This window comes from Oryzias melastigma, linkage group LG17 (genome assembly GCF_002922805.2).
Source record: "Oryzias melastigma strain HK-1 linkage group LG17, ASM292280v2, whole genome shotgun sequence".
Taxonomy (NCBI): Eukaryota; Metazoa; Chordata; class Actinopteri; order Beloniformes; family Adrianichthyidae; genus Oryzias; species Oryzias melastigma.
The window spans coordinates 24,288,075-24,298,836 of record NC_050528.1 but is presented as its reverse complement, the minus strand read 5'-3'; the positions used below and the strand labels follow the sequence as shown (position 1 = coordinate 24,298,836).

Sequence of the window (10,762 nt, the reverse complement as noted above, 5' to 3'; positions counted from 1 at the left end):
GAGCTGAATTAATTACCGTATGATAATGAAGAGAAACTTCATACATCAACGTTCAGGATATTGATCCATTTTTATACCATGCCTGAAACGCTCATGGATTTCCTTCTCAACTGCACAAAATCTACAGCATTTTGATAAATCTGGTTTGATGATCACTAATCACTTGCAAGTAAATGTAAATATTTAAATATTTTAATAATAAGTTAAAAATCATGATATATAAAATATTGAGTTAATAACTTATTTTTTAATTAACTATTTAAAGCAAAGTTTATCTATTTCCAAAACATAAAGATTAATGAATCATTTTAGATTAAGAGGTACAATTAAAGCTTTTGAGGAAAAACATATTGAACCTGATTTTTACTGGGAGACAGTTCATAAAAAAAAAACTAATTCCATTTTGTAATGTATCCCTTAACAGTGTTCTGGATCAGCTCAAGAACTTTCTGATTGTTATTCAGAAATCCATCAAACTTGATGTTGTTGCATTCGAGGCTTCGTGTCAGAAGGGCAATTTTTAACTGTAGAATTTTTAGGAAAGAAAGTTTTGAGTGATACGCATGTTGAGCAACTTCAAACACAAGTCAAATAAATTAATTCCAAACAGGACTTCTGCGATTTCCTATGGTAATATTGTGAGCCACAGTTGTGCCAAACAAATGTTAGTTTTATTTTTTTCTTTAGCTATTTAACGATGCTCTCCTGTGTATATGAATATAACACAATGAGAGTTTACAGGTCATGTCTAGGGTAGATTGTCATTTTACTGGCTTATCAGTTGAGCATAACATTTCTTTACTAACTTTATTTCTACATGTATTGTAGGTTTCTACCGTTGTTGGGAGTAAATACAGTGGGGTCAAAAAAGTATCATTCACAGATTCTTCAAGTCGATCCACTTAAAAAGATGGGAGAGATTTGTAATGTTGGCCCTAGATACACTTCAAATGTAGGAGACAGAATGTAAAAATGAATTACAAAAAGAATTCATTTTAAAAAATGTATTTGTACTATGGTGCAGAAGTATTTAGCTCCTACAAACAAACACAAATTCACGGATTATTTGTATAAAAGACACCTGCCTACACCTTTAACAGTCAGACTGCAACCTCTCCACCATAAGACCAAAGAGCTGTCAAAGGACACCAGGGACGTGATTGTTCACATAAGACTGGAGAAAACCAATCTATAAAAGGCAATTATTGGAAAATATAATAAATTCAAGATGATTGACAATCTCCCTCCACTCTGTGCAATCCAAGTGATCTTTAGAACAGGGAGGGAATAGCCCAGAACTGGTCAATGACCTAAAGAAAGCAATGGTTACTATAGTAACACATTATGTCATCATAGATTAAAATCCTGCAGCGCATGTCCATACCTGTATAAGTTTGCCGGAGACCAACTGGGTAATCCAGAGGAGGATTGGGAGGATGTCATGTGGGCATCAGTGCATGGTATGAACACCACTTCCTGTGCTCAGAGGAGGAAGAATGCTGATATGAATACCAATTGGTTATTGGGTCATGACAAGTGATCTGAATCAAGGAAAGCATAAGCATGGATGGAGCCATGTGTGGTGAGACTTTGGGCAAAAACTTGGTTGGATTTTCAATGATCCCAAACACAATGGCTGAGAAACTAAGGAGTAGAATATGTCAAATGTTTTTCAACCTAGCACCTTTCTGGACCTCAATCCATTGGAGAATCTCAGAAGGGGGTTTAAAGTCCGTGTTGCCCAGCAACAGCCTCAAGGCATCACAGCTCTTTAAAGGATCTGCATGGAAGAATGGAACTAAATAGGAGTGAACCTGCTGAAGACCTACAGGAGACCTTTGACCTCTGTCATTGACAACTAGGGATGCGGTAACGGAACCGATACCGTTTTGTCATCAATTTTTACCGGAAAAGGAGAAGCTCTAACAAAAATGTTTAGATCGTTAACATTGTAAACATTCTTCTGCTTCTTCAGGAGGAAGTTTTAGTTTGGCCACCTTGTGGCGATTGCGCTATGGCAGTAGACTTTTTTCAAGAAGAATAAGCGAAGAATGAGCAAAAAACAATGGTTCAGACCACAAATGGTTACTTTAAAAATGTTTCCCTAAAAGATTTTAGAAATTTGTGCCTGTGAATTTATAAAGATGCTTATTTCATAGATTGACCGAGTGTTAGCATTAGCCGTCCTATGGGAAGTATGCAAGCTAACAGTGCTTGATGCACTAGGTCGATATCTATTTGGGGGGATTAATTATTGATCTATTAGGCTTAGATCAACTCAAATCGATTAATTGATTTTATCAACCTAGTCCTACAGATTTTAGATGTGTTACAGTACGTACACAATGGGCAACGTAATGGAATTTTTACATTTCCTCCTTAGTTTTCATCCATGACATTTAGTACACAAAATTTGTTTGTTTCTTGCCAGGGAATTCTATCATGATGTAAAGCATTTTGACCTCATTAGAACATCTTGTCCATATTAAGTTATGAAACTTAAAGTCACTATCTTAAAAGATCTTAAGATAAAATGAATAAAGATCTTAAGAGGAAATGTATAAATTCCATGAGATTTCTCTTTAATATATGAATACTTTCTCATAAATGTTTCTCTTCTTGTAAATCTTACATTTTTTACATTTAAAGTTGTACATTTACAACTGTATGACGTAAATTCACAGACAAAAGTCATACATTTAGCCTATGAATGACTTTTAACAAGAGTCTTCAAACGGGATGTGTCCCTGGCCTGTGAAGACCTCATGCCTTGTCCCAGTGCCTGGGGGGTGAAGGCCTGCAGAGATGAAGGACCATAGACCAGTTGCCCTCACATCTGTATTAATGATCCCCTCCACCTGAGGTGGAGGGGGTGCTGGACCCCCTTCAGTTTGCCTATCAGGGCATTATGGGAGTGGAGGATGCAGTCCTATATAGGGTCCATAGGGCATTCTCCTTTCTGGATGGGGCTGGCGGCTATGTGAGGGTGATGTTTTTTTCATTTCACAAGTGCCTTTGATATAGACCAGCCTCAGTTGCTGAAGGGGAAGCTCTACTCTGTTATAGACTTTACTGCCCGCTTTTACATTTATTTATTTTTTCAATGAAGACTCATGATTGATTTTCATATACCAACTCTGCAAAAGGAGAAAAAGTTTTTTGGGTTTTTTTGGAAACTGTGCAGAACTCTTCACCAAGGTGACATTTTTGTCAAAGTCTGAATCACTTCAGCTCAAAGAAAAGAAGTACAGACTCCAACTTCAGGATGCTCCCTGGTGACTTCAGCCTCCATGACAGATTCTTTACACTCTCTGTTGTAATATTTGGTTTTGTCTCCGATGCAGCTCCATAGGTGGTCTCAAAAAGCTACCCGGAGGCAGAACAGCTGCGCTCTGGTGAGACGGAATAGCATGACATCTGAGTCCCTCTGCAGAGCAGATTATTCTATAACCATTTTCTGTTATAAAACATCTTTTAAATTATTGCTGGCAGTTATTGGCCTGATTTTCTGTCTGTTTATTCCCACTGTGTGCAACTACATTTTTTTATTTATAAAGGAAAATGCGGTTTAAAAAGCAGTTAGCTTTTATATTGGTTTTTTAAAGTTAACAAGGCTACGTAACACTGATATGACAGGACATTTTGAAACCGTACATAATCTTACAGTACATGAGGTCTAGATTTTTTTCTTTAAAATGTTCATTTCTTCACCTTCAGATCTAATCAGCTTTGGATTTTTTTTTTCTGCTTTGTTCTAAAAAATAATACAGACTGATGGGAGCATTAAAAGTGTTTAATCCTTAATGAGCAATTTGTGAAGCAAATTTAAAATAGGCTTCTCGCAGCCTCATTTTCTGCCAATGGGTGATAATAAATCGGTTGGAGACGGACCATGATTGGGCCTTTTTTTCTATAGCTCTATAAAAGAAGCTTTTATTTCTAACTTTTCTTTAGAGAAGGAACTTTTAGAGCCAAACAATTACTGTTTGACTCAACCAAAAGAACACTTCCTGTGTTTGTGTAGATGTCCCCAAGATGTTTTTGCTTTTGGTTTTAATTTGAGGAAACGATATGACTGATATGATTGGTGACAAAAAGTGACCATAAAAAATAAGGAAAAAACGATTTGATATGATCAATGGGACTTTTTGCAGCCTGATGTAAAAAGTGACACATTGACAGGAGAATGCAGCTGATTGGTTTATGAAAAGAGATGAATTTTCTTAGGTTTGTGTCTGCAGATCTTTTTGTGTGTGTGTGTGTGTATGTGTGTGTGTGTGTGTGTGTGTGCGCACACTGTGTGGGCATGAAATATTTCTAAAGGCAGAAAATCTTTTTTGCTAATCATTTTTTACTGCTGTAATTATCCTTTACACATGCTCGCATGTTTTTTTCAATATGGTTAAATTGGTTTTGCAAAAGTAAAAAAGAATTTAGCACTTTCTGTTTTCAGCTGAAGCAATTTTGTTTGCTGATGCAAAACATAGATGTGTTAACATCATCCTACAACAGAAAAAAAATGTTTGAAAGGAGTGTAACTCAATGCTGCAAGGCTTACATGTGTTGTTTTTTTTATTTTTTATTTATTTTTTTTAACATTGCACAGTCTGACTTAGAGGTAGGTATGGCATGCAGCAACTGCACCTGCCTATGGGGCCATTGCCGTTTTCTCCTCACAACAGTGGGTTTAAAATACATGAATGCACCAAAGAAAGACATATTTACTTTTTGAGAAGGTCTCTAGATGCTGATGAAAATCAGTAATGGCCTTATTACAGGCAGCCTCTGACAAACGTTTGCCTTAGTGATATTTATCCTTTTCATCCTTCATTTTTTCTTATCATAGACTCATCTGCACCCAGATGAGTCCATACACCATTTTTTTTTCTTTCTATGATGAATTTAAACTCAAGAAGGGCATAAGAGGGGCCATAAACCTTCCCCCCTTTGCTGTAAGCCTTATTTCCAGGTTGCATGCTTCGAATGTCATTTCATTTCTTTTTATGCAAGTGCACTTAGGAACTAAATGTGCTTCCACGACATGCTTCGGTTCTGGAACATGAAGTCCTTAGAGGTGCAGGAGCAGTTAAGTGGGAGGTAGGAAATTATAAACAGAATAAATGTGTCTGGGTTTCTTTCTCTCCTCTTTTTCATGTGTTAACGCTTTGACCCTCGCCTACGGAGTTAGCCACTCCACGCCACCTTTTTACCTCAACAATTTGCCACCCTTTCGCCCACTGCACTCTGCCGGCAAATGGTTGATGGTGGTCACAACACCGCTAAGTAAAAGATTAGAACTCTATCTCTTTTGCTCAGTGATCATACAACGGTTGAACAAACCACCTTACTTTGATCAAAGCGGAAAAAAAATTCTTTTTGCTGATTTTAACATGTTTTGTGGGAATTTTCTGATGAGGGATGACATATATAGAGGAAATTTAGCTTAAAATTGCATATTTTTTAATGATTTTTCTTTCAAATTATAAATCAGGGCAAATAAAAAAAGAAATTTGAAAAAAAAAAAACATTTTTAAGCAGAAATTAGGAAAAAAATATTGATGAATTGCTGAATGTTGTTAAATTAGAATTTAATTTAGTTAAAAATGGTTTGATTATAACAAGTTATCTCTAAATGAAAACAAAACTAAATTTATGATATTTTCTGGTAATTAAAAAGTTGGAAATATTAAATTATATTTAAATGGTGCAGAAATACAATATGTTAAAGAAGGGAAGTACAGGATAGTTTCACACCAACAGCCCCATTCACAACTCAGAGGCAAATTTGTAATGAACTATTACTACTCAGCAAATGTCCTAGAAAACAACACATTTTTGTTTGGTTAAAAATGGCAAAATCATAATCAAAAGACGACTGGGAAAGATTTTAAGATAGCTCAAAGGATGAGCAGATTGGGACTTTAATCTGTCAAACACAAGCTATAGCTGGTGACGTCACACTGTCTTATCATTTGTTTTCAAGGGTCTAACAATGCTGAGTGTCTTAAATTGGCCTTTTCTTCAAAGGTGGGACCCACGATTCCCCATGAAACACAACAAAAACTCTTTTTGAATTTGTGTGCAGGTTTTAATTATATAAATAGTCAACCACCTGGGAAAAATTAGCATTACAAAATAATTTATCAGTGAGGCCGAGGGTTTTTTTTTGTTGTTTTTTTTTTTTTTTAAATTGCTTATTCATCACAGAGAATAACCATAATTGCCGTATCTGGCAGCCTCTGTTTACTCTTGCAAAACATTTCTTTTGTTTTCATATACATAATGTGGCTTTTTTAACACAGTAAATGGTGGTTTCATGCTTGTAAATCAGCCTCCAAGCCATTGCAGCCAATTTTAGATAAGCAGAAGGTTTCAATGTTTCAATGCAGATAGGAATCCTTGAACCACACTGAAACTCCACTTATAAAGGTTTTTAATTACCCCCTTTTAATTACTAATACTGAAAACTCTACATTGGAGTCACTGCATCACAAAATTCTTTCATCTTTTATTAAGGACTGTGTTGGTATTAAAAGGGACTGCAATGAAATAGTTTCAGTCAAATCTATCTGACAGCAGCTTCTGTGGTTTTGTTTTTTTTTTTTACTGCTGGATTTCTATGTGTCTCGTGGCCTTATATAAGTTTAAAAAAATGTTTACTTTGTGTCTTCAGGTCAAAAATTCGTCAAAATATGGATTATTTAGCAGACCCCAAACATTTTCTGCAGGGATCTTTTCTGCAAACAAGATCCCTGATTCTGAAAATAGGAAAGAATTACCTGTTACGGTAAACCAGGATGCTCCAGAATTAACCAAAAGTGCCACTTTAGGTGGGAAAAAATCCCCAAAGCAAAATTTCAAAACAGCATGACTATGGAGCAAGAAGTGACGGACCCAAGGACTAAACTAAAGCAACACTCCAACGCTGAGTGCAGAAACACTCAAACACAGCTCAAACAAATGAATCTAGAGTGGAGGCAGCTGTGTGCCAATCCATGGAGAGCCACTGGAGAGAAGGCGGAGCCCTGCTGGAGAAGCAACAGCCAACCCACACAGAAAACATGAGGAAAAACAAACAGAACTAAGAGATTACCACAACCAGAAAAGTAAAAATTGTACATTTTTAAATGGTTTTTGAAGCAAGATTTTGCTGTGTGTTCATGTGTGGGGTACTGTTTTTTTCAGAATTGCACTTCTCCGAAAAAGGTGAATTGTAAAACTAGCCTTAAAACATTCCTCTTTGGACAGGCGTTCTGCAAGGCTAGCTAGTAATCAGAGAATATTCCCTCTCCTGTGGTCTTTGTGAGGCTAGATTAATAAATTAATATTGATGCGTTTAAATATAAATGTAGATTTTCTTTCATGGTTATTTTTCAGATCAGCTCTGGGGTTCTGTTCTCTATTTTCATCTACTTCTCCTCTCTTCTATTCTTTATTATTTATTGTATTTAGTTCTCCATGCTTCTGTTGGTGCAGTTCCATTCACATGTTGTTCTTCTTTCCCACTCTCCTCTGGGGAGCGGGAGAGATTTCAGATCCCCGGTGGATCGCCCGCGCTCCCACTCTTGGCTGTGGACCACGCCCCCGACACCATCCTGCATCTCTGAGTGAGAGTGATTCCTGCTGGGTCGTCTGTCCTCCTGGTCGTGGACTGCACTTCTGCTTCATCATGACTGTGGACTTCATCATCACTCGTCCCTCAGCTTTATCTGAATGAACTCTTAGATTCGTAGTTGTAGAAGCTAATTTTTCTTTAACTGTTCTGGTATCGCCTGTCCGTCCTGGGATAGGATCTCTCCTTCATGTGGGAATCCCTAAGGTTTCTTCTTTTTTCCTGACTCAGGTTTTTTTTAGGAGTTTTTCCTTACCGGGAGGGAGGGTCTAAGGGCAGGGATAACCAGTTTATGTAGTCTGTTTAGTTTTTAACAATTGTTTATATTTTGAAGCCCAATGAGGCAAATCTCTTTGTGATTTTGGGCTATATAAATAAAATTGAATTGAAAAATTGAAAATTGAATTAAATACTTTTCTTTTGGGACAGTCTAGCTCTTATACACTCTTAAAAACAAAGATTGAACAAAGCCATGTGCTAGTAATGGCTGGAAGTTAAGAACAGTCTACGTAGAATTTTGTGTCCTGGAGAAAGCCAAGTCTCATGGGAAACTTGATGAAATTGCGGAAAACCACCCTTTAAACCAATAGTAAGCCACTTGCACAAGTGTCCATTAAATTTGGCATATAACAAGGCGACGCACCATCCCCACTGCTGTTCTGCATGGGTCTGAACCCCTTCAGCCAACTAACCAATGACTGCCTATGGATACCAACTCCAAAATGGAGGCACCATCAGTCACCTCCTCTACATGGATGACATCTATCTATACGCTAAGAGCGAGCACGACATTGACTCCCTGATTCACACCACCAGGATTTACAGTACTGACATTGGGATGTCATTCAGGCTTGAGAAATGCAGTCGGATGGTGACAAGGAAAGGTAGTCCACAGAGAAGGAGTCTCACTTCCAGAAGGAACAATAGCAGACACTGAGGACAGTTACAAGTACCTTGGAATTCCACAGGCAATTGGCAACCTGGAACAGGCAACAAGTAAAGCCGCAACAACCAAATACCTCCAACGAGTAAGGTAAGTCCTGAGAAGCCAGCTCAATAGCAAGAACAAGACTCGTGCAATAATTAGTTATGGACTGCCAGTCATCAGATATCCTGCAGGAATAATAAAATAGCCAGAGGAAGAGATACAGACCACTGTGCAGGGCTCTCAAGCTCCCAGGCCTCTGGTAGAGGACCCGAGGAGGGGGAGAAGGACTTTATTTATATATACCCTCTGAGAGTCTCCTGGCTGTTTTTTCTGTTGCTCCTAGTACTGCACTTTTCAGGACTGAGATGTCTGAAGTCTTTCCAGGGATCTGCTAGCCAGCCAACTACTCCTCCAATTTGGGATATACAGCCCAAGTGCTCCAATTACCACAGGTACCACTGTCATGTTCACCTCAAGTTTTCTCCAGTTCCTCTCTGAGCCCCTGGTATTTCTCCAGATTCTCATGTTCCTTCTTCTTGATGTTACCATCGCTTGGTACTGCCACATCCACCACAACAGCTTTCCTCTGTTCTTTATCCAGCACTGCAATGTCTGGTTGGTTTGCTATTACCATCCTGTCAGTCTGCATCTGGAAGTCCCACACCCACAGAATCTTTGCTCTCTCATTCTCTACCACTTTCGGAGGCGTTTCCCATTTTGACTTAGGGGGTTTCAGTCCATATTCTGCTGACATTTTCCTGTCTATTATTCCAGCTACTTGATTGTGGCTCTCCATATATGCTTTCCCAGCCAGCATCTTAGACAATGCAGTTATGTGCTGGATTGTTTCTGGCGCCTCTTTCCACAGCCAATACCTTGGGTCTTGTCTGGTGTGGTTTATCTGAGCCTCTATTGCTTTGTTGCTCAGGGCTTGTTTCTGTGCTGTTAGGATCAGCGCTTCTGTGCTGTCCTGCAGGCCAGTCCCCTCTAGCCATTGGTAGGACTTCTTGATATCAGCCACTTCAGTTATGGTCCGGTGGTACATCCCATGCAGAGGCTTGTCCTCCCATGAGGCTCTGTCCTCCATAATCACATCCTCTGCTCTCCATTGCCTGAGACATTCACTGAGCACACTGTCAGTTGTGGCCTTGAGCTTGACGTATTAATGGATTCTTTTTCTTTTCATTTATTTTTTAATGATGTTCCTTGCTGAAATGTTATTGGCATGTTGGAAAAATAAAATCAATCAAATCAATCAATCTTGGATGTTTCATCCTGGATAGTGGCTTCCACACTCATTAGTCCTCTGCCTCCTTCTTTACAGCTAGCATACAGTCTCAGGGTGCTGGATTTGGGATGAATCTCATCTCCATGTATGGTGAGAAGCTTTCATGTCTTAACATCCGTGGTTTGTATCTCTTCCATTGGCCATCTTAGTATTCCTGCAGGGTATCTGATGACTGGTAGTGCATAACTGTTTATTGCCCAGGTCTTGTGTATACATTACATTACATGGATACATACATACATACCTATCATCCTTGTCTTCATCTTGGACAAAACAAAAGTTCAACTTATTTAAATAAAAGTTTTCAGTCAGTGAGGCATGTTTTCATCTTTTCACATTTGTACTACAGCTCTGAACACAGGTATTGGTAAATCAACACTCAATCACTTAGAGTTACTGTAAAACTCATTCACTTTGCCTTTTACCATACACACTTAGAAGGAAGCACATCACCCCCATTTTTATATCTTTCTCTTGGCATTTTGAGAGGCTTAGGTAGCCCACAGGCTTAGGCACTGGAGAGGCTTAGGTAAAGTGCAGCTTTGAATGAGCTGTCAAGTGTAAAACATAAGAGTGAACAGGCAATTCACAGTAAATAACAGGAATAACTGAAGGTGCAGGCTCTGCTGTTCAGTTTGCAGAACTTGGGTACAGAGAGCACAGGGTACAACACAAAAACAAAAAGAAACGACACAAAAATCCTTCAACAGTTCTTTTCAAGTGCCTCGACAGAGGCTCACAACAAAGAGGATAAGAGACGGCACACAGTCACACAGAGGGCAGGCTAACCATGAAATCTATTGTAGCAAAAGTTTCTGCCTTTGTAGGGACTGACAGTTCTTTTATGTGACGAAGAATCCATCGTCATTGGTCCATGCGGACATCATGAGTGTCGGTTGTGGGAGGCGGGTCTATGCAGCATCAGCAGCATTAG

The 10,762-nt window shown here is 38.6% G+C and overlaps 1 long non-coding RNA gene across 1 annotated transcript; it reads right to left on the bottom strand.

Annotated features, from left to right (window-relative positions):
- Window positions 1–253: 253 nt before the first annotated feature.
- Window positions 254–7,308, bottom strand: LOC118600002. The gene is made up of 3 exons (XR_004949569.1): window positions 6,780–7,308; window positions 1,385–1,476; window positions 254–1,310 (listed from the first exon to the last, which is right to left on the bottom strand). It is a non-coding gene; the product is annotated as an uncharacterized LOC118600002 (long non-coding RNA).
- Between the last annotated feature and the right edge of the window lie 3,454 nt (window positions 7,309–10,762).